The 23,504-nt window shown below is 31.6% G+C and overlaps 1 protein-coding gene across 1 annotated transcript in view; it reads left to right on the plus strand.

Moving 5' to 3' along the window:
- Window positions 1–23,504, plus strand: part of LOC145284997 (uncharacterized) — an 80,494-nt gene that overhangs the window by 13,319 nt on the left and 43,671 nt on the right. The gene's annotated exons all lie outside the window — the stretch shown is intronic.

Here is a 23,504-nt window from a genome sequence, read left to right on the forward strand (position 1 = left end):
TGCATTGTATGCTGTGAAGTGGAAGTGCATTGTATGCTGTGAAGTGGAAGTGCATTGTATGCTGTGAAGTGGAACTGCATTGTATGCTGTGAAGTGGAAGTGAATTGTATGCTGTGAAGTGGAAGTGCATTGTATGCTGTGAAGTGGAAGTGCATTGTATGCTGTGAAGTGGAAGTGCATTGTATGCTGTGAAGTGAAAGTGCATTGCATGCTGTTAAGTGGAAGTGCATTGTATGCTGTGAAGTGGAAGTGCATTGTATGCTGTGAAGTGGAAGTGCATTGTATGCTGTGAAGTGGAAGTGCATTGTATGCTGTGAAGTGGAAGTGCATTGTATGCTGTGAAGTGGAAGTGCATTGTATGCTGTGAAGTGGAAGTGAATTGTATGCTGTGAAGTGGAAGTGCATTGTATGCTGTGAAGTGGAAGTGCATTGTATGCTGTGAAGTGGAAGTGCATTGTATGCTGTGAAGTGGAACTGCATTGTATGCTGTGAAGTGGAAGTGCATTGTATGCTGTGAAGTGGAAGTGCATTGTATGCTGTGAAGTGGAACTGCATTGTATGCTGTGAAGTGGAACTGCATTGTATGCTGTGAAGTGGAAGTGCATTGTATGCTGTGAAGTGGAACTGCATTGTATGCTGTGAAGTGGAAGTGCATTGTATGCTGTGAAGTTGAACTGCATTGTATGCTGTGAAGTGGAAGTGCATTGTATGCTGTGAAGTGGAAGTGCATTGTATGCTGTGAAGTGGAACTGCATTGTATGCTGTGAAGTGGAAGTGAATTGTATGCTGTGAAGTGGAACTGCATTGTATGCTGTGAAGTGGAAGTGCATTGTATGCTGTGAAGTGGAAGTGCATTGTATGCTGTGAAGTGGAAGTGCATTGTATGCTGTGAAGTGGAAGTGCATTGTATGCTGTGAAGTGGAAGTGAATTGTATGCTGTGAAGTGGAACTGCATTGTATGCTGTGAAGTGGAAGTGCATTGTATGCTGTGAAGTGGAAGTGAATTGTATGCTGTGAAGTGGAAGTGCATTGTATGCTGTGAAGTGGAACTGCATTGTATGCTGTGAAGTGGAAGTGAATTGTATGCTGTGAAGTGGAACTGCATTGTATGCTGTGAAGTGGAAGTGCATTGTATGCTGTGAAGTGGAAGTGCATTGTATGCTGTGAAGTGGAACTGCATTGTATGCTGTGAAGTGGAAGTGCATTGTATGCTGTGAAGTGGAAGTGCATTGTATGCTGTGAAGTGGAACTGCATTGTATGCTGTGAAGTGAAAGTGCATTGCATGCTGTGAAGTGGAAGTGCATTGTATGCTGTGAAGTGGAAGTGCATTGTATGCTGTGAAGTGGAAGTGCATTGTATGCTGTGAAGTGGAAGTGCATTGTATGCTGTGAAGTGGAAGTGCATTGTATCCTGTAAGTGGAAGTGCATTGTATGCTGTGAAGTGGAACTGCATTGTATGCTGTGAAGTGAAAGTGCATTGTATGCTGTGAAGTTGAAGTGCATTGTATGCTGTGAAGTGGAACTGCATTGTATGCTGTGAAGTGAAAGTGCATTGCATGCTGTGAAGTGGAAGTGCATTGTATGCTGTGAAGTGAAAGTGCATTGTATGCTGTGAAGTGGAAGTGCATTGTATGCTGTGAAGTGGAACTGCATTGTATGCTGTGAAGTGAAAGTGCATTGTATGCTGTGAAGTGGAAGTGCATTGTATGCTGTGAAGTGGAAGTGCATTGTATGCTGTGAAGTGGAAGTGCATTGTATGCTGTGAAGTGGAAGTGCATTTCAAGCCAATCGCCAGGTCAGAGAGAACTCCGAATTGTTCAGATGACTTGAACACGGCGTCCAACTCCACACAGAGTGGATCTCACTTTGCTGCCAACCCAAACGCGGGCATAGTGGGTCGGCGGCGGCACCCCCTTACTAGATTCCTATGGAGTTCCTTACGAGTAGCAGTCACATGGTCGCTGGACCTTGATAGTTGTTTTAGCAAGGTTCAGCTCTCTTTTCGTCTCTTGACAGAGGCTTCCTTTGTTGTTTTCTATTTGCTTCTTTTGTTTATTTCTATTTGTTTCCTTTGTTTGTACCTATTTGTTTCCTTTGTTTATTTCTATTTGTTTCCTTTGTTTGTTTCTATTTGTTTCCTTTGTTCGTTTCTATTTGTTTCCTTGGTTTATTTTTATTTGTTTACTTTGTTTATTTCTACTTGTTTACTTTGTTTATTTCTATTTGCTTCCTTTGTTTATTTCTATTTGTTACCTTTGTTTGTTTCTATTTGTTTCCTTTTTTTTATTTCTATTTGTTTCCTTTGTTTGTTTCTATTTGCTTCCTTTGTTTGTTTCTATTTGCTTCCTTTGTTTATTTCTATTTGTTTCCTTTGTTTGTTTCTATTTGTTTACTTTGTTTATTTCTATTTGTTTCCTTTGTTACTTTCTATTTGTTTCCTTTGTTTGTTTCTATTTTTTTCATTTGCTTATTTCTATTTGTTTCCTTTGTTTATTTCTATTTGTTTCCTTTGTTTGTTTCTATTTTTTTCATTTGTTTATTTCTATTTGTTTCCTTTGTTTATTTCTATTTGTTTCCTTTGTTTATTTCTATTTGTTTCCTCTGTGTATTTCTATTTGTTTCATTTGTTTATTTCTATTTGTTTCCTTTGTTTAACTCTATTTTTTCCTTTGTTTGTTTCTATTTGTTTCCTTTTTTTATTTCTATTTGTTTCCTTTGTTTGTTTCTATTTGTTTCCTTTGTTTCTATTTGTTTCCTTTGTTTGTTTCTATTTGTTTCCTTTGTTTCTATTTGTTTCCTTTGTTTATTTCTATTTGTTTCCTTTTTTATTTCTATTTGTTTCCTTTGTTTGTTTCTATTTGTTTCCTTTGTTTATTTCTATTTGTTTCCTTTGTTTATTTCTATTTGTTTCATTTGTTTATTTCTATTTGTTTCCTTTGTTTATCTCTATTTGTTTGCTTTGTTTGATTCTATTTGTTTCCTTTTTTTTATTTCTATTTGTTTCCTTTGTTTGTTTCTATTTGCTTCCTTTGTTTATTTCTATTTGTTTCCTTTGTTGTTTTCTATTTGCTTCCTTTGTTTGTTTCTATTTGTTTCCTTTGTTTATTTCTATTTGTTTCCTTTGTTTGTTTCTATTTGTTTCCTTTGTTTGTTTCTATTTGTTTCCTTTGTTTGTTTCTATTTGTTTCCTTTGTTTATTTCTATTTGTTTCCTTTGTTTATTTCTATTTGTTTCCTTTGTTACTTTCTATTTGTTTCCTTTGTTTATTTCTATTTGTTTCCTTTGTTTGTTTCTATTTGTTTCCTTTGTTTCTATTTGTTTCCTTTGTTTGTTTCTATTTGTTTCCTTTGTTTCTATTTGTTTCCTTTGTTTGTTTCTATCTATTTCCTTTGTTTCTATTTGTTTCCTTTGTTTGTTTCTATTTGTTTCCTTTGTTTATTTCTATTTGCTTCCTTTGTTTATTTCTATTTGTTTCCTTTGTTTGTTTCTATTTGTTTCCTTTGTTTATTTCTATTTGTTTCCTTTGTTCGTTTCTATTTGCTTCCTTTGTTGTTTTCTATTTGCTTCTTTTGTTTATTTCTATTTGTTTCCTTTGTTTGTACCTATTTGTTTCCTTTGTTTATTTCTATTTGTTTCCTTTGTTTGTTTGTATTTGTTTCCTTTGTTCGTTTCTATTTGTTTCCTTTGTTTATTTTTATTTGTTTACTTTGTTTATTTCTATTTGTTTACTTTGTTTATTTCTATTTGCTCCCTTTGTTTATTTCTATTTGTTACCTTTGTTTGTTTCTATTTGTTTCCTTTGTTTATTTCTATTTGTTTACTTTGTTTATTTCTATTTGCTTCCTTTGTTTGTTTCTATTTGCTTCCTTTGTTTATTTCTATTTGTTTCCTTTGTTTGTTTCTATTTGTTTCATTTGCTTATTTCTATTTGTTTCCTTTGTTTATTTCTATTTGTTTCCTTTGTTTATTTCTATTTGTTTCCTTTGTTTGTTTCTATTTTTTTCATTTGTTTATTTCTATTTGTTTCCTTTGTTTATTTCTATTTGTTTCCTTTGTTTATTTCTATTTGTTTCCTCTGTTTATTTCTATTTGCTTCCTTTTTTTGTTTCTATTTGCTTCCTTTGTTTATTTCTATTTGTTTCCTTTGTTTGTTTCTATTTTTTTCATTTGCTTATTTCTATTTGTTTCCTTTGTTTATTTCTATTTGTTTCCGTTGTTTATTTCTATTTGTTTCCTTTGTTTGTTTCTATTTGTTTCCTTTTTTTATTTCTATTTGTTTCCTTTGTTTGTTTCTATTTGGTTCCTTTGTTTATTTCTATTTGTTTCCTTTGTTTATTTCTATTTGTTTCCTTTGTTTGTTTCTATTTGTTTACTTTGTTTATTTCTATTTGTTTCCTTTGTTACTTTCTATTTGTTTCCTTTGTTTGTTTCTATTTGTTTCCTTTGTTTATTTCTATTTGTTTCCTTTGTTTGTTTCTATTTTTTTCATTTGCTTATTTCTATTTGTTTCCTTTGTTTGTTTCTATTTTTTTCATTTGTTTATTTCTATTTGTTTCCTTTGTTTATTTCTATTTGCTTCCTTTGTTTATTTCTATTTGTTTCCTCTGTTTATTTCTATTTGTTTCATTTGTTTATTTCTATTTGTTATCTTTGTTTAACTCTATTTTGTCCTTTGTTTGTTTCTATTTGTTTCCTTTTTTTATTTCTATTTGTTTCCTTTGTTTGTTTCTATTTGTTTCCTTTGTTTCTATTTGTTTCCTTTGTTTGTTTCTATTTGTTTCCTTTGTTTCTATTTGTTTCCTTTGTTTATTTCTATTTGTTTCCTTTTTTTATTTCTATTTGTTTCCTTTGTTTGTTTCTATTTGTTTCCTTTGTTTATTTCTATTTGTTTCCTTTGTTTATCTCTATTTGTTTGCTTTGTTTGATTCTATTTGTTTCCTTTTTTTATTTCTATTTGTTTCCTTTGTTTGTTTCTATTTGTTTCCTGTGTTTCTATTGGTTTCCTTTGTTTGTTTATATTTGTTTCCTTTGTTTCTTTTTGTTTCCTTTGTTTATTTCTAATTGTTTCTTTGTATATTTCTATTTGTTTCCTTTGTTTCTATTTGTTTCCTTTGTTTGTTTCTATTTGTTTCCTTTGTTTATTTCTATTTGTTTCCTTTTTTGTTTCTATTTGCTTCCTTTGTTTATTTCTATTTGTTTCCTTTGTTTGTTTCTATTTGTTTCCTTTGTTTATTTCTATTTGTTTCCTTTGTTTATTTCTATTTGCTTCCTTTGTTTGTTTCTATTTGCTTCCTTTGTTTATTTCTATTTGTTTCCTTTGTTTATTTCTATTTGCTTCCTTTGTTTGTTTCTATTTGTTTCCTTTGTTTATTTCTATTTGTTTCCTTTGTTTGTTTCTATTTGTTTCCTTTGTTTGTTTCTATTTGTTTTCTTTGTTTGTTTCTATTTGTTTCCTTTGTTCGTTTCTATTTGTTTCCTTTGTTTATTTCTATTTGTTTCCTTTGTTTATTTCTATTTTTTTCCTTTGTTACTTTCTATTTGTTTCCTTTGTTTATTTCTATTTGTTTCCTTTGGTTGTTTCTATTTGTTTCCTTTGTTTCTATTTGTTTCCTTTGTTTGTTTCTATTTGTTTCCTTTGTTTCTATTTGTTTCCTTTGTTTGTTTCTATCTCTTTCCTTTGTTTCTATTTGTTTCCTTCGTTTGTTTCTATTTGTTTCCTTTGTTTATTTCTATTTGCTTCCTTTGTTTATTTCTATTTGTTTCCTTTGTTTGTTTCTATTTGTTTCCTTTGTTTATTTCTATTTGTTTCCTTTGTTCGTTTCTATTTGCTTCCTTTGTTGTTTTCTATTTGCTTCTTTTGTTTATTTCTATTTGTTTCCTTTGTTTGTACCTATTTGTTTCCTTTGTTTATTTCTATTTGTTTCCTTTGTTTGTTTCTATTTGCTTCCTTTGTTTATTTCTATTTCCTTCCTTTGTTTCTATTTGCATCCTTTGTCTATTTCTATTTGTTTCCTTTGTTTGTTTCTATTTGTTTCCTTTGTTTATTTCTATTTGCTTCCTTTGTTTGTTTCTATTTGCTTTCTTTGTTTATTTGTATTTGCTTCCTTTGTTTGTTTCCATTTGTTTCCTTTGTTTTTTCTATTTGTTTCCTTTGTTTGTTTCTATTTGCTTTCTTTGTTTATTTCTATTTGTTTCCTTTGTTTGTTTCTATTTGTTTCCTTTGTTTATTTCTATTTGTTTCCTTTGTAACTTTCTATTTGTTTCCTTGTTTATTTCGATTTGTTTCTTTTATTTGTTTCTATTTCTTTCCTTTGTTTCTATTTCTTTCCTTTGTTTATTTCTATTTGTTTCCTTTGTTCGTTTCTATTTGCTTCCTTTGTTGTTTTCTATTTGCTTCTTTTGTTTATTTCTATTTGTTTCCTTTGTTTGTTTCTATTTGTTTCCTTTGTTTATTTCTATTTGTTTCCTTTGGTTGTTTCTATTTGCTTCCTTTGTTTATTTCTATTTCCTTCCTTTGTTTGTTTCTATTTGCATCCTTTGTCTATTTCTATTTGTTTCCTTTTTTATTTCTATTTGTTTACTTTGTTTATTTCTATTTGCTTCCTTTGTTTGTTTCTATTTGCTTCCTTTGTTTATTTCTATTTGTTTCCTTTGTTTGTTTCTATTTGTTTCCTTTGTTTATTTCTATTTGTTTCCTTTGTTACTTTCTATTTGTTTCCTTTGTTTATTTTATATTGGTTTCTTTTGTTTGTTTCTATTTGTTTGTTTTGTTTCTATTTGTTTCCTTTGTTCGTTTCTATTTATTCCTTTGTTTCTATTTGTTTCCTTTGTTTCTATTTGTTTCCTTTGTTTGTTTGTATTTGTTTCCTTTGTTTATTTCTATTTGCTTCCTTTGTTTATTTCTATTTGTTTCCGTTGTTTGTTTCTATTTCTTTCCTTTGTTTATTTCTATTTGTTTCCTTTGTTTGTTTCTATTTGTTTCCTTTGTTTATTTCTATTTGTTTCCTTTGTTTGGTTCTATTTGCTTCCTTTGTTTATTTCTATTTGCTTCCTTCGTTTGTTTCTATTTGTTTCCTTTGTTTCTATTTGTTTCCTTTGTTTATTTCTATTTGTTTCCTTTGTTTGTTTCTATTTGTTTTCTTTGTTTATTTGTATTTGCTTCCTTTATTTGTTTCTTTCTGTTTCCTTTGTTTATTTCTATTTGTTTCCTTTGTTTGTTTCTATTTGTTTCCTTTGTTTATTTCTATTTTCTTTCTTTGTTTATTTCAATTGTATTCCTTTGTTTGTTTCTATTTGTTTCCTTTGTTTATTTCTTTTTGTTTTCTTTGTTTGTTTCTATTTGCTTCCTTTGTTTGTTTCTATTTGTTTCCTTTGTTTATTTCTATTTGTTTCCTTTTTTTATTTCTATTTGTTTCCTTTGTTTGTTTCTATTTGTTTCCTTTGTTTATTTCTATTTGTTTCCTTTGTTTATTTCTCTTTTTTTTTCTTTTGTTTATTTCTATTTGTTTCCTTTGTTTATTTCTCTTTTGTTTCTTTTGTTTATTTCTATTTGTTTTCTTTGTTTATTTGTATTTGCTTCCTTTGTTTGTTTCTATTTGCTTCCTTTGTTTATTTCTATATGTTTCCTTTGTTTGTTTCTATTTTTTTCCTTTGTTTCTATTTGTTTACTTTGTGTATTTCTATTTGTTTCCTTTGTTTGTTTCTATTTGCTTACTTTGTTTATTTCTATTTTTTTCCTTTGTTTGTTTCTATTTGTTTCCTTTGTGTATTTCTATTTGTTTCCTTTGTTACTTTCTATTTGTTTCCTTTGTTTATTTCTATTTGTTTCCTTTGTTTATTTTTATTTGTTTCCTTTGTTTATTTCTGTTTGTTTCCTTTGTTTGTTTCTATTTGCTTCTTATGTTTATTTCTATTTGCTTCCTTTGTTTGTTTCTATTTGTTTCCATTGTTTATTTCTATTTGTTTCCTTTTTTGTTTCGATTTGCTTCCTTTGTTTATTTCTATTTGTTTCCTTTGTTTAATTCTATTTGTTTCCTTTGTTTGTTTCTAATTGTTTCCTGTGTTTGTTTCTATTTGTTTCCTTTGTTCGTTTCTATTTGTTTCCTTTGTTTATTTTTATTTGTTTACTTTGTTTATTTCTATTTGTTTACTTTGTTTATTTCTATTTGCTTCCTTTGTTTGTTTCTATTTGCTTCCTTTGTTTATTTCTATTTGTTTCCTTTGTTTGTTTCTATTTGTTTCCTTTGTTTATTTCTATTTGTTTCCTTTGTTACTTTCTATTTGTTTCCTTTGTTTGTTTCTATTTGTTTCCTTTGTTTATTTCTATTTGTTTCCTTTGGTTGTTTCTATTTGCTTCCTTTGTTTATTTCTATTTCCTTCCTTTGTTTGTTTCTATTTGCATCCTTTGTCTATTTCTATTTGTTTCCTTTTTTATTTCTATTTGTTTACTTTGTTTATTTCTATTTGCTTCCTTTGTTTGTTTCTATTTGCTTCCTTTGTTTATTTCTATTTGTTTCCTTTGTTTGTTTCTATTTGTTTCCTTTGTTTATTTCTATTTGTTTCCTTTGTTACTTTCTATTTGTTTCCTTTGTTTATTTTATATTGGTTTCTTTTGTTTGTTTCTATTTGTTTGTTTTGTTTCTATTTGTTTCCTTTGTTCGTTTCTATTTATTCCTTTGTTTCTATTTGTTTCCTTTGTTTCTATTTGTTTCCTTTGTTTGTTTGTATTTGTTTCCTTTGTTTATTTCTATTTGCTTCCTTTGTTTATTTCTATTTGTTTCCGTTGTTTGTTTCTATTTCTTTCCTTTGTTTATTTCTATTTGTTTCCTTTGTTTGTTTCTATTTGTTTCCTTTGTTTATTTCTATTTGTTTCCTTTGTTTGGTTCTATTTGCTTCCTTTGTTTATTTCTATTTGCTTCCTTCGTTTGTTTCTATTTGTTTCCTTTGTTTCTATTTGTTTCCTTTGTTTATTTCTATTTGTTTCCTTTGTTTGTTTCTATTTGTTTTCTTTGTTTATTTGTATTTGCTTCCTTTATTTGTTTCTTTCTGTTTCCTTTGTTTATTTCTATTTGTTTCCTTTGTTTGTTTCTATTTGTTTCCTTTGTTTATTTCTATTTTCTTTCTTTGTTTATTTCAATTGTATTCCTTTGTTTGTTTCTATTTGTTTCCTTTGTTTATTTCTTTTTGTTTTCTTTGTTTGTTTCTATTTGCTTCCTTTGTTTGTTTCTATTTGTTTCCTTTGTTTATTTCTATTTGTTTCCTTTTTTTATTTCTATTTGTTTCCTTTGTTTGTTTCTATTTGTTTCCTTTGTTTATTTCTATTTGTTTCCTTTGTTTATTTCTCTTTTTTTTTCTTTTGTTTATTTCTATTTGTTTCCTTTGTTTATTTCTCTTTTGTTTCTTTTGTTTATTTCTATTTGTTTTCTTTGTTTATTTGTATTTGCTTCCTTTGTTTGTTTCTATTTGCTTCCTTTGTTTATTTCTATATGTTTCCTTTGTTTGTTTCTATTTTTTTCCTTTGTTTCTATTTGTTTACTTTGTGTATTTCTATTTGTTTCCTTTGTTTGTTTCTATTTGCTTACTTTGTTTATTTCTATTTTTTTCCTTTGTTTGTTTCTATTTGTTTCCTTTGTGTATTTCTATTTGTTTCCTTTGTTACTTTCTATTTGTTTCCTTTGTTTATTTCTATTTGTTTCCTTTGTTTATTTTTATTTGTTTCCTTTGTTTATTTCTGTTTGTTTCCTTTGTTTGTTTCTATTTGCTTCTTATGTTTATTTCTATTTGCTTCCTTTGTTTGTTTCTATTTGTTTCCATTGTTTATTTCTATTTGTTTCCTTTTTTGTTTCGATTTGCTTCCTTTGTTTATTTCTATTTGTTTCCTTTGTTTAATTCTATTTGTTTCCTTTGTTTGTTTCTAATTGTTTCCTGTGTTTGTTTCTATTTGTTTCCTTTGTTCGTTTCTATTTGTTTCCTTTGTTTATTTTTATTTGTTTACTTTGTTTATTTCTATTTGTTTACTTTGTTTATTTCTATTTGCTTCCTTTGTTTGTTTCTATTTGCTTCCTTTGTTTATTTCTATTTGTTTCCTTTGTTTGTTTCTATTTGTTTCCTTTGTTTATTTCTATTTGTTTCCTTTGTTACTTTCTATTTGTTTCCTTTGTTTGTTTCTATTTGTTTCCTTTGTTTATTTCTATTTGTTTCCTTTTTTTGTTTCTATTTTCTTCTGATGTTTATTTCTATTTGCTTCCTTTGTTTGTTTCTATTTGCTTCCTTTGTTTATTTCTATTTGTTTCCTTTGTTTATTTCTATTTGTTTCCTTTGTTATTTTCTATTTGCTTCCTTTGTTTATTTCTATTTGTTTCCTTTGTTTATTTCTATTGGTTTCCTTTGTTTGTTTCTATTTGTTTCCTTTGTTTCTATTTGTTTCCTTTGTTCGTTTCTATTTGTTTCCTTTGTTTATTTTTATTTGTTTACTTTGTTTATTTCTATTTGTTTACTTTGTTTATTTCTATTTGCTTCCTTTGTTTATTTCTATTTGTTTCCTTTGTTTGTTTCTATTTGTTTCCTTTGTTTATTTCTATTTGTTTCCTTTGTTACTTTCTATTTGTTTCCTTTGTTTATTTCTATTTGTTTCTTTTGTTTGTTTCTATTTGTTTCCTTTGTTTCTATTTGTTTCCTTTGTTCGTTTCTATTTGTTTCCTTTGTTTCTTTTTGTTTCCTTTGTTTGTTTCTATTTGTTTCCTTTGTTTCTATTTGTTTTCTTTGTTTGTTTCTATTTGTTTCCTTTGTTTATTTCTATTTGTCTCCTTTGGTTGTTTCTATTTGCTTCCTTTGTTTATTTCTATTTGTTTCCTTTGTTTATTTCTATTTGCAAAACAGAAACCACAATTAGTTCAGAGCTATAATTTGCCACATAACCCGTAGAGATGTAAAACATTGCACATGCAAAGTTTTAGCTGGATCAGACAACTGGAAGTGGGTCAGGGGCTTTACTTATTGCACGTCCCTCATATATTATAAAGCAAGACATTAGCTTCATTAGTTATTAGATTAAAGTATAAATCTATCAATGATCTGTTTTTATTTTACATTGTTCTGGATGTCATTTTTAGCATCATTTTTGCAGTCATTTCATGACAAAATTTGTGCAAATCACAGATTTTTCATTGTACACTAACACATGAACAACTCTTCTATTTTCTTCTTTTTTTTTTTGATGATAGCCACATCTTGGTGGCTAGGAAACCCACTTTGTTTTGTACGTGTTCGCATTCAATCGTTTTTCAAAAACACCAACTGTAGGAGGAAACTTGGCACTCTCTTTTAGATGTTTAATAAAAAAGATTCCAACTTACCTCAGGAATATTTGTTATAACAATTCCAGTTGGCAGAACATTTCACTCTCTTTTCTGTATTAGGTCGCCTTGCTCTGTCAATTAATTTTCCTTAATTTTTAGTTTCCTAGTATCTGTCAGAATTTAATTCTTCCATATACCCTTCTTTCTCTCTTTCTTTTCTTCTTTCACCCCTTTATGCAAGTAGTTGTAGATTGCTACTAATAACACGTGACTGTCTCTTGGTTGACGATTGGTCGAGTGATTTTTTGCTGATTTAATCAAAAATCGAAGTGAAAAAAGCAGTTGCTGCCTTGGCCTTTGGGCGTGAAAGGTCGTTGTTTGAAAATGTCGGACCTGGATGTAGTAACCCATTGTGGCGAGACATCTGGAGGCTCTAGATGAAGGTTCTAGTTCGTCAGTTAAATTTTCGTCTAGTTGACGAAAATGAAAAGAAAAATGCCGGCTGAGTTCAGACAGAAAAGTCTTAAAAAATCAAGTCAAAAGTCTTGTCTAGAGGAAAAGAAATAAGTGCAAATGTTAAACCTCAGACGAGTGAAAAAAGTGACGTTGCAAACAACAATAATTTTCTTGTTCCTCAGAAAATATTCGAAGTGAAAAGGAAAATGTATAATCTTCAATGGTGCAGCAAAAGAAAGAGCCTTCTCTAATAAGAAAAAAGTTTTCGTTCGACTAAGCTGTCGAAGCTACATCAGGTCAAGTAATGTTTCCCCCTCCCCAAGTAAAAGCCGACAAATATGAATAAAAGAAAGTTGAAGAAGATGCAGATTTATTTGATAAAAAAGAAAATCCAACGAGACATTTTTATTTTTATGCTATCTCAAGCAGGAATGACAATTCTTCTCTCTAAAAAAAAAGAATTCTGTATAAATTATCCTTGCTTCTAAAAAACTATTCTTACCTCAAAGTTTTGCCTCTTTCTTATCTTTTCTTATCTTTTAATTATATTCTTTCTCTCTTCTGAACTGTTACTAAAACCTTTAAGGTTCGCCAAAAGGGGACATTTTTTTGGCAGTCAAAATACAGTCTTTTATTCGGTTAAAAGATGAACTTTATTATTATTTTTTCACTGTCCCATTTCAATCTATTTTTCCCTCTTTAAATAAAAGTTTATAATTATTTCAAGTGGTTTTAACTTCCTCTTCTTTCTCCTTGTCTTACTTGTAAATAGTTATATGCAATTGGTTTTTACAGGTTCTAGTATGCATCTAATTTGGCTGTTAAGTTAAATTCGGACATATTGTCTGATTCAATAAATGAAATAATGCTACTTTTCTCATCCCACCACATTCACAAAATACTTGATACAACGTGGCCGTGCATTTAAAGAACTTATCATAATATGAAACATCCAAACTGAAGGCATTAGTATGTGTTAGTAAACTAAATATGCTGTCGACTCGGATAGTGTTCTCATGTAGCTATTGGTACGTGGATCATCAATCAGACTCCTCATATTTGTTTACTTTAAATGTTGTGGCTGCTTCCTGTATGGGTTAATGCTGATGTGATGACTAACCTTTAGGAGTTTTCATAGTTCTAGAGTATTGCTTGTAGAATGAATTTAGTGAGATCGGGTTTAATCTTTTCCTATGATAGGAAGCATCTCATTTGTTTGTGACTAATGTTTGTTAACAACGTTTCATGTTTTCAGCTGCCAAATAATGTTTGTTAGTTTGACACAGTCATTAGCATTTCTGATGCATTCTAGATATGCTTTGGTCAACTCCTTCTTGAACATTATTTATTTAACTTTGAAGTTTGTTTTTGCTGTGAATAATTTTTCAAGGAGAAATTTGAACAAAACATGACTTGTAGTTTGTCTTATAGCTTGTCATGTGATTCCATGCATTATCTCTTCTGAGATTATATCTAATGAGATTATCAATAGATGATACAAGTTGTTAAGTTATCTTTCTTAGTTCTTTTGTGATAAGGTTTTAGTGTGATCTCGCTTGTAGTTGGTTATTAACTAGGAGAACAAAAATGCTGGTTTGGACAAATGGACGTGTACCCATGACTGGATTTATGCTATAAGCTAACTAGTTTTGTATGATGAGAAATTATGTTCTTTTGAAATCGTTGTGTTTTGAAACATTTGACAAAAAGATGGCTTCTCCTACAAAACCCCACCTATTTTGTTCAATAAAGAGTAATATATTTTATACATTAATTAATTATATTATTTGGCATTAAATAATTAAGATAAGCAGTTAGTGTAAACTATTAGCTCTAACAAAACATTTTGTAAGACAGTTAAATTTCCTGTAAGAATATGGAGTATAAAAAGTGTCAGAGATAATATTGAGGCTAACATCATCAAAAATAATTTACTTCTATTATTAAGTTACAAAGCAATAAAAACTGCAGGAATACGATTAAATTTTTAAAATGATAGCTTTCGCCTTTTTACAGATATATTAAATTACAAGTCACGACTTTTAGACATTATATTCTACCACTTAGGAGGTTAGAAGTGGATACCAAACGTGATATTATTAATATAACACAAGGTTAATGTCAGAATAATTCCAAATTTCTGTAATATTTGATACAGAAATTCATATTATACATAAAGTAATTTATATCAACTTTGGCGACGCTTTTGTAAGAATAAAACACCTCAAATGATATATTGTTGTGGGTTAAAAATCACCCCTATTTCAGAACTAAGTGGAATCAACCAATCCTATGAATACCACTGGTTTCAGAGACTAAATGGAGACATTCATACCATGTTTAACCGCATGCTACGAACACGTTCCTCTTATACCAATTTAGTGGCTCCTGTATTCTTTATGATAAATACATATTATATTTTATACACTTTACACTACTTGTGGTTTCTTTCATTTGTAACCCCCTAGCATGGGTCTACAGCAACTGGCTGACGAGGATGATTTAAGAACTTCCCGGATCAATCTACAATAATTGCTAACAACAACTGAATGACAAACATTCGGGCAAGGAATTCACTCTAAAAATAAAACAGCCATTGGAAGACAGCATTTGACGACCAAAAGGATTCAAGAAAAAGAACACACACGGATATTCGAAATAATTTTTTCCTACACTCGGGGGAAATTCGAAACTTCAAAAGTATTTATTTTTTCAAAAGTTCCGTGAAGAACGGGAAAAATTACTTGTGTAAATTGGGGAGGGGGAGGGAACAACATTCGAGCGTAAAAATCCACAAATACGGGATAAAGAACACTCCGAAAAAAGGACAACACTTCTTGTCGAAAAAAGGATTTTAAAAAGACGTTGTCAAAAAGCCTTATCTTGCTGTTAAATAAGCTACTAAAACAGAAACTACGAGCTGAAATAGAACTCATAAAACGAATTGCTTGGAGAATTATTATTACTGAATTAACAAGACCAAGTTTTCAGTAAATACAAAAAAACTTTGTCGTTCTAAAAAGCATGTCTTGCTAATATGTCTTATGGTTAAAAGGCATTAGCGTTGGAAAAAGGAAAAAACTTCTGCAAAAGTAAATGATATATTTTATTTTATTAGCTAAAGTGAGTATTTGCACAAAAAGACGTCGGATTTTAATCTGATTAAAATAAAATTTTCACTGGTCGATGGGACTGCACGTCAAAGAAGAAAAAGAAACGATTTCGCTAAGCACGACAAATAAAGTGTTAACGAGAAAAGGACATTCTTTTTCGCACAGAGATCAAAAAGAATAGCCAATATTAACTAAATGTTATAAACTGTCTTTCACAGATAAGTAACTTTTTCTTTTTAAAGAAAAAAGAGGAAAAATGTGTAGGATCAACAAGGAATTGAAGCCAGTGCATACACATTGCGAAAATTGAATAATGACAAATGAAACCTACTGTTTTCTGTATAAATGCAAACGCCGAATTATTTTCTCAGAAAAATTGCCACATAAGAAAATAATTATATGAAAGAAATATTCGTTAAATAACCAGGAACGGATTTTACAAAGTTTTTTTCTCTATAGAATTGGTACTATAGGAAAAGTAAATCAACGAATTAGGTCGTTTTGTCATAGTAAGTAATTCCATACCGTCCAAAAAAAAAAAAAAGAAATCAAAATGAACGAGTTTGCAAAACAAATTATAGAAATGGTGAAATTCTAACAAACTCAACAATTAGAACTTGAAAAAGAAGAAGAAGAAGAAGAAGAAGAGCAATTGGCAATACAGAAACAAAACGAAGAGAAACAGTTAAATTTAATAAAATATCTCGAAGAAAAACGAGGAAGAGAAAAGAAAGAAATGAAAGAACAAATATTGGAAAAGCAGTTAGATTTAATGAAATTCTTCACAGTAAAACAGGAAAGAGAAAGGAAAGAAATAAATGAACAAATATTGGAATTGAAAAAATTACATTTAGAGCAACAAAACCAGTCAGATAAAAAATGGATTTGATAACACAAGTTTTAGTGAATGATGACAGTGGAAAATGCGATCTGGTCAGCTATTGATACATTTCACTATGCTCCCGAGGAAGACCTAACGTTTGAGGCATATTTCAAAAGATTTGAAGATCTTTTTAAAATTGATTGCGGTTTGTTTATTGCTACGAAAGCTAGGTACATCCGAACATAAATAATTCGTGGACTATATTTTACCAAGAAAAACCAACGAATTGTCGTTTGACGAGGCAGTCAAGCTATTAATGGATTATACTCTCCAAAAAGAAGCCTTTTTCATAAAATATGGAAATGCATGAATCTTACACTTAAGGAGAGTCAGGACTATACGACTTTTGTGTCTATAGTAAATAAGCACTGTGACGATTTCAAACTGTCGTCATTAACGGCGGACAATTTCAAATGCTTAATAATCACACACGGGGTGATAACCACAAAAGAATCTGATATAAGACGTGCTTTAAAAAAATTGGAATTAGAACCTGATTTGACGCTTCAGAAACTGGCTGAAGATTGTCAGTGGTTCGTTGCAATGAAGCAAGATTTCCGAAACACAGAGGAAACAGGTATCACTCATTAAAAAAATGTTTAAAAAATAAAGGACACCCGTCATCCAGCAATTACCAATGAAGAGGCAAAAGAACCCTTCACAAAATTATCAGGATAGACAAAATCCTGGGACCCCTTGTAGTAAATGTGGAGGACCTCATGGGTACAATGCATGTCAGTACTGAAGGAGAATAACATGTGACCTATGCAAGCGAGCAGGGCACAAGGCCTCATATTGCAGAGTGAAAGTAGCAAAAAAGGAGTTACGTAAAAACTGCAAAAATGGACCCTTCACCAACAAAGAACATAAGGAAATATGTTACGGTGAGAATCAGAAATAAAGAATTAAAATTGCAGCTCAATTCAGGGTCGGATTTATCAATTATAAATTTTCACATGCGGAAGAGAATAGGAAAGCCCACAATGACAAAGACGAATAAAGTCGCAAGAACGGTAACTGGTGAAAAAATAAATTTGGAGGGTGAGGTAGTTATTAATGTGTCACTAAAAAGAATGACACAAAAAGCTAAAAGTGTTCATTCTAAGGAACGCAACAAACTTATTCGGGATCGATTGGATTCAGGAATTTGAATTATGGGACTCGCCAATGAGTGATTTTTTTTTTACATTGGCATCACCACTTATTAAGGCCAAGAGGCCACTCGAAGATAAGGGTTAAAGAGTATACAGTAGAAATTGGACAATATAGAAATATTAGTAATGAAAATTCGGTAAATTTGTTAATTTATATGGAACGGCTCATCAAAAACTTGTTTATGTTAGACTTGAAGACAACCATATTGTAGTCAGCTGGAAAGCAGGAAAACGGAAGACAGTTCCATAGGCGTGCAGTTCTAAGAAAGAAGCTTTGTTCATGGAATTTACATTTAGGTTTAGGCACAGATAAAGAGTGGGGGAAATTATTGATAATGTTTTCTGCTAGACGGGTGTTTCTTGTGAAAGTTTGATGAGAGAGGGCCATAGATTGGAGCTCAGCCGAGCACTTGCCATGAAAATAACGATAAAGCAGAGACAAATTAGCAAAATCTCTTCTGTGAGAAAGAGGTTGCAGGGAAGAGAAAAGGGCATCCCCTATGAGGCTATGAAGTCTATTTTGTTACAAAAGCCGACAAACTCAAAAAGATCTCAAAACATCTTTCCCATGTGTTTTCTCTGAAAAGCCTGTGTGCTGCACAAAAATAAAGACGAGATTTGAATTGCTGGACGAAGCAAAACCAATATTCAAAAAACCACAGAGCATACCGTTCACTTTGAGGGAAAAAAATTGAAAAAGAATTGGAAAAACTAGTTAACACTGGGATTTTAACCCCTATTAACTATAGTGAGTGGGCAGCCCCCACCGTATACGTGAAAAAAAAAATCTAAAGAGATTAGAGTATGCGCGGACTTTTCAACCAGATTGAATGTGGTGCTCAAGGACCATCACTTACCCACTACCAAACCCAGATGAAATATTCGCTAAGTTAGATGGCGGAAAATATTTTTCCACAAGAGACTTAAGTGAGGTGTACCTAGATAGCTTGTGTATCTCAACACACAAAGGACTTTATAACTTCAATAGATATGGGTTTGGTATAAAAGTAGAACCTGCAATTTTCCAACAGGTAATTGATACTTTGCTAAGCGGTTCGGATTTCGCAATAGGCTATCTGGACGATATTCTTATGCATAGTCAAAATGTTGAGCAACATAGAGATCATGTATTTCAAGTGTTTGACAGAATAAAAGAATACGGCTTCACGTTGAAGGAAGCAAAATGCAAATTTTTTTTGGAATGAATTAAATACCTGGGTCATATCATAGATAAGGACGGGAGGAAACCCAATTCGGATAGGTCCACAGCTATAAAAGACATGCCAGAACCTCATAATGTAACTACATTGTTGAGTTTTTTAGAGCTCGTGAACTATTATCAAACGTTCATTAAGAACATGCATGAATTGCGTGCGCCATTGAATGTACTATTAAAAAAGGACAAAAAATGGGACTGAATGCAGGTTTTAAGAAATTAAAAGATGTATTAACTGAGTCATTTGAATCCGAAACAAGAGATTATTGTCGCAACTAACGCAAGTTCTTATGGGATCGGGTTATGCATTCTACACAAGATGCCTGATGGGTCCACTAAGCCGATCGCCCATGCGTCAGGAACTTTACTTCCTGCCGAGAATAATTACTCCCAAATCGAAAAGGAAGCACTTGGAATCATATTTGGTGTTACAAAATTCCACCGATTTTTATACGGTCGTAAGTTTAAAATGCAAACTGATTATAAGCCACGTATAACCATTTTTGGTTCTAAAAAAGGTCTGCCAACTTACACAACTAACAGACTGCAAAGATGGTGGACCATTCTACTGAATTACGATTTCAGTATGGAATTTCTTACATCTGCGAAGTCACACAGACGGATTGTCACGATTAATCCCAATATCAAGGGAACCGCTAGAAGACACAGTAATAGCGTCACTACAAAGTGAAAAGGGCTATGCACAAATACTATGCAATACGATCCAGGAACTACCAGTCCCTTTCGAAGATATAATAAGGGAAGCTGAAGAAGATAGTTTCATTAAAGAAATGAAACAAAAAATTAAATCGGATGAATCAGCAGCGGAAGCTTTTTCTATGTGCAATGAGGTACTGCTGTACTAAGAAAGAGTAGTAATCCCAGCTACACTACAAAAGAGAATTCTGAAGGATTTTCATACGGGGCACCCTGGGGCTTTGCGAATGAAGAGTCTCATGAGGTCCTACGTTTACTGGAAGAGTATGGACACTGATATAGAAGGCACGGTAAAGTCGTGTAAGGGATGCGCATTGGCTGCAAGCGCGCCTTCAATACAATTTAGCCCATGGCCTAAAGCAGACCACCCATGGCAAAGAATACACGTAGATTATGCAGGCTCACTGGATGGAAACTATTATTTAATAGTGGTAGACAGTTTTTCAAAATGGCCTGAGGTATTTTGATTTTACAATCAGTGCTCTTCACGAATTGTTCACTAGGTTTGGTGTGGTTGATTATCTAGTGTCAGACAATGCCACACAATTCACTTCAGCAGATTTTAAAAGCTTCTGCGAGGATTTCCAGGTTAGCCACGTAATGACGCCAACCTATCATCCCTGATCGAGTAGTCAGGCAGAGACGTTTGTAGACACGTTGAGAAGAGCCCTGAAGAAGGCTAAAGGAACGCTCTCAGAAAAGGCGTTACAACAGTTTTTACAAGTTTACCGAATTACACCAAATGAAAGGACTCCATTGAAGACATCGCTGTCAGAGTTAATGTTCATGAGGAAAATTAGGCTGGTCTTTGAGAAACTTTTACCAAAACAGGTGAAACCGCCAAATACTATAGTTTCTAAAAAGAGGTATTTACCTGGTGAAAAGGTATTTTTCCAGGTATACAAAAATAATAGCATGCTGTGGGAACTAGGAAAGGTCCAGAAAAGGATCGGGTAGACGGTCTACATTATCGAAGGTCCAAGATTTACACACAAGAAACATTTAAACCAAATTCGGAAACGTATAACTAATGACGAAAGACAACCGCCTTCTGAACAACAAGAAGTAATGGACCAGATATATGACACGTTCGACTTCGTAACACCACAAGCAGCCGGACAATGCCGGCCCTCCAGGAAAAGGAAAATGACCGACCTGATAGCGATCAACCCCAGGAAAAAGAGCTACACGATCATCCCAGGGGAATGGAAAGCTCGGGAGTGGGGTGTTGTGGAGGTACAAATCACCCCTATTTCAGAACTAAGTGGAATCAATTAGTCCTTTGAATACCATTGGTTTCAGAGACTAAATGGAGACATTCATACCATGTTTAACTGCATGCTACGAACACATTCCTCTCATACCACTTTAGTGGCTCCTGTATTCTTTATGATAAATACATATTTTATTTTATACACTTTACACTACTTGTGGTTTCTTTCATTTTGTAACCCCTAGCACGAGTCTACAACACATATGCCATTGTGTTTTCATTTTGTAAGTAATTTTTTTCTAATTTGTCTATAATTATATACACTCCATTTGTTCCACTGATATCCGCTATTGTAAAATGTCAAACAAATTCTCTCATATTTTGTGGTAGTGACAAAAATACTGTTACATCCGGTTTCTCTTTAGATAGAACTGCAAATATGGACTATGTGCTTCTATTCAGCAAATTATTTTTGCTTTTATCATATGGTTCTTCATTTAACAAAATAGTTCGGGGTTTTGTAAAAGAAGCCATCTTTCTGCCAAATGTTTCAAACTCGATTAGATGTATCATTTGATAGTTGTAGAATTAGTAATATTGTATAATCTCCAAAAGTGAAGTTATTTTTGAGACAAACATACAATTCCCTAATAAAGTTAAATTCAAGGACAAGCTTTGTACCTTTTTCCCAGATTGGAAAACTTTCAGATCTGAATATTGTTCGCTATTCAGATGCCACCTTTGTTAGTTTGAAGAATAAATCTTTACAGGATCGTTTTATTATTTTTATTAGAGGCAAAATGAACAGAATTGCAAAATGAACAGAATTGCAAAATGAACAGAATACGCTGGGGATAAAAAACTTGACCATTTAACGAAAATCTATTAGCTTCAGAAACTCTTCCACTTCATGAAACAGCTGATGCTGGCATATTAATAGTTGTCATGCTTCAAGAAATATTCAGACTATCTAGATTGCTTGAAGTTCTTTGTAAAATGGAAAATGCATCTCTAATAGAGATTTTAAAGTCATCAAATCATGTGACCAGCATATGAGAGTTGATGTGCTCAGAATGGAGAAAATGATGTTGATGTAGGAATTCCAAACTGAATGGATCGAGAACTGAGAACAGGTCACAAATTATTTGATGAAAATTGAAGCTTCTTCTGAAATTCAAAGAAACTTGTGGCAAAGATGACGTGCTTTATGTTCTTATAGAATTGTAGTCTCCACAAGAAGACACCAACAGTGTATTGAGATATAAAAGTTCTATTCTTTGTGATAAGTTTTACAGTGATCTCTGTTGCTTCTTCTTATTGGCTAGTTGGAGGGAAAACAAAGATAACAGTTTGGACAAACAGATGACTGGATTTAGAAACTAACATGAATAGCTTGAATCCAACTTAACCAACTCTGTTCATCACTGCTAGAGACAAAGGAAATGCTATTTTAGTACTAAGATTGTGAGGATGAAGATAGCCATATGGTTCAGCTAAACTTGTCTGGATGCATCTAACTAGGATTGAATATTGAATAAGAAAAGTAAAATATCAACATTTCCATTAAAATTATAAATCATCCTTATTCAAGCAAACACTAAAATATAGATAAATAGTTGTTCATCTCAAACTGGCTTTTGTCACAAACAGAATGTGGCACTCTGAGGTTCCATCTTGTCTTGCAGCTTCTAGTGAAGTATGAGAACAGTTTATGACATTGTCACAACATTTTACCGAGAACTGGATCGTTTTTGGCACCAAACTCTTTGAGGGTGAATTGGAAGTTGAGTTGGTGCAGAAGTATTTTCTCAGCTATGCATTACAAAAGATAGCACTGCATATGTGCCAAGTTGAGCCCAAACTCAATATAATACAAGATATTACAAACAAAATAGATCTGCCATGCAGCTGCTAAACAATGATCAGTGTATTAGACCCATTATTGTCATAAAACATTGTTCTCTTGGCATGGCTTGTCCACTACATAGTTTTAGAGGTACAACTGATAGATTTTTTTGTCTCACTATGTTCCAAGTTCCCTATGATGAATTCCCTGGAACATTGACCTTCTTATACAAAGTAGTGATTACCCCAGGTATGTATTTTTTCTATCCACTGTACCTTTGCCAAGTCTATATTATCAACCATAAAAAAACTCTACTTTGAAATAAGCCATTAGAGAAAATTCCTTACTATCTAACTATTTACATTTGTTCAGCTAAATGCTTAAAATCTTAAGTTTTAAATATCTTTATAGACCATATCGCTGCATGTTTTATGATTTTATATATGTCTATGAATCGGAAAGTCTGAGTCGCATGACAATGTTCACCCTACACATGTCTGAATGCTTCTTTCTTAGAACTGCCCACACTGTTCTGCTGGCTTACTTCTTGACCGACTACAATATCGTTGCCTTCAAGTCCAATGTAAATAAGTTTGGAAAAGTTTGCTTTACACAGGTCTGAATTTTTCTGCCCACTCCCCCCCCCCCCAGCAACATGCTTTATGGTGCCTGGGTGCACCTCGAAATTATGTGTGAGACGACGTGATTTTTCAAGAACTGTTAGAGACCGTGGCCATTAAAAGACCACGGTCGCCATGTTGGATCTTTTCGTTTTTCCTTTTCAACCCTCACGGCAGACAGACATGAAGTAAGCCTTCTCTATTTTCCCCACAGTTTATGAATTAAAAATGAAAAGAGAATTTGTGACAATTTTATAAAAATTAATTTTAAAAGTTATATAATGGTTCAACTTTGCTTTTACAAGCAGAGTTTGAACCATCAAACCCACATCTAAAGAGATGTTATGATTTCTTAATCGGATAGATTGCAGTTAAAAAAAATTATCATTTACATTCGGATAAATGTTAAACAGACATTAACTGACTTCTGATGAAATCTGGGACTTCTGATTCCACCACTTCACATAAAGACCTAGAAATGAACTTTTAAATTTTCAGGCAAGGACAGGAATGAGAAATGGGAATAACAAAAACACCAAAAATGGAGGGAAAAAAATAGCAGTATCACTGGTACCATAGAATAAGAATATATGAGGCCGGCAACACAAAAGTAGCATGAAATGTAAGCAAACATTAATTTTGTGCAAAAAAAAAAAAGATGTTTTGTATATTTTTACTAACTTGATATTTGATAAAAAAAAAAAACAACAACAAAAAAACATTGATTTTCTATGGAACATGGTGGCTTTTTTCATTCAATATTCGATTTCAGTCAGATAAGTCCAGACACGGATAACTCTATCAAATGGTTTTGTTCATTCTCACATATTTTTTAGACTAATCAACTCACACCAGTAAAGGAGAGAGATATTCAACCTGAAATATTTTTGCATAAATGTAAATAACTATTTATAGTTATTTTTAGGTGGGAGAATTCTTAGATGGAAAATTATTGAAAATTATGGAAAATTATTGTACAATAGAGTTA

Source organism: Euprymna scolopes, chromosome 9 (genome assembly GCF_053919585.1).
Source record: "Euprymna scolopes isolate OS-2025 chromosome 9, ASM5391958v1, whole genome shotgun sequence".
Lineage (NCBI taxonomy): Eukaryota > Metazoa > Mollusca > Cephalopoda > Sepiida > Sepiolidae > Euprymna > Euprymna scolopes.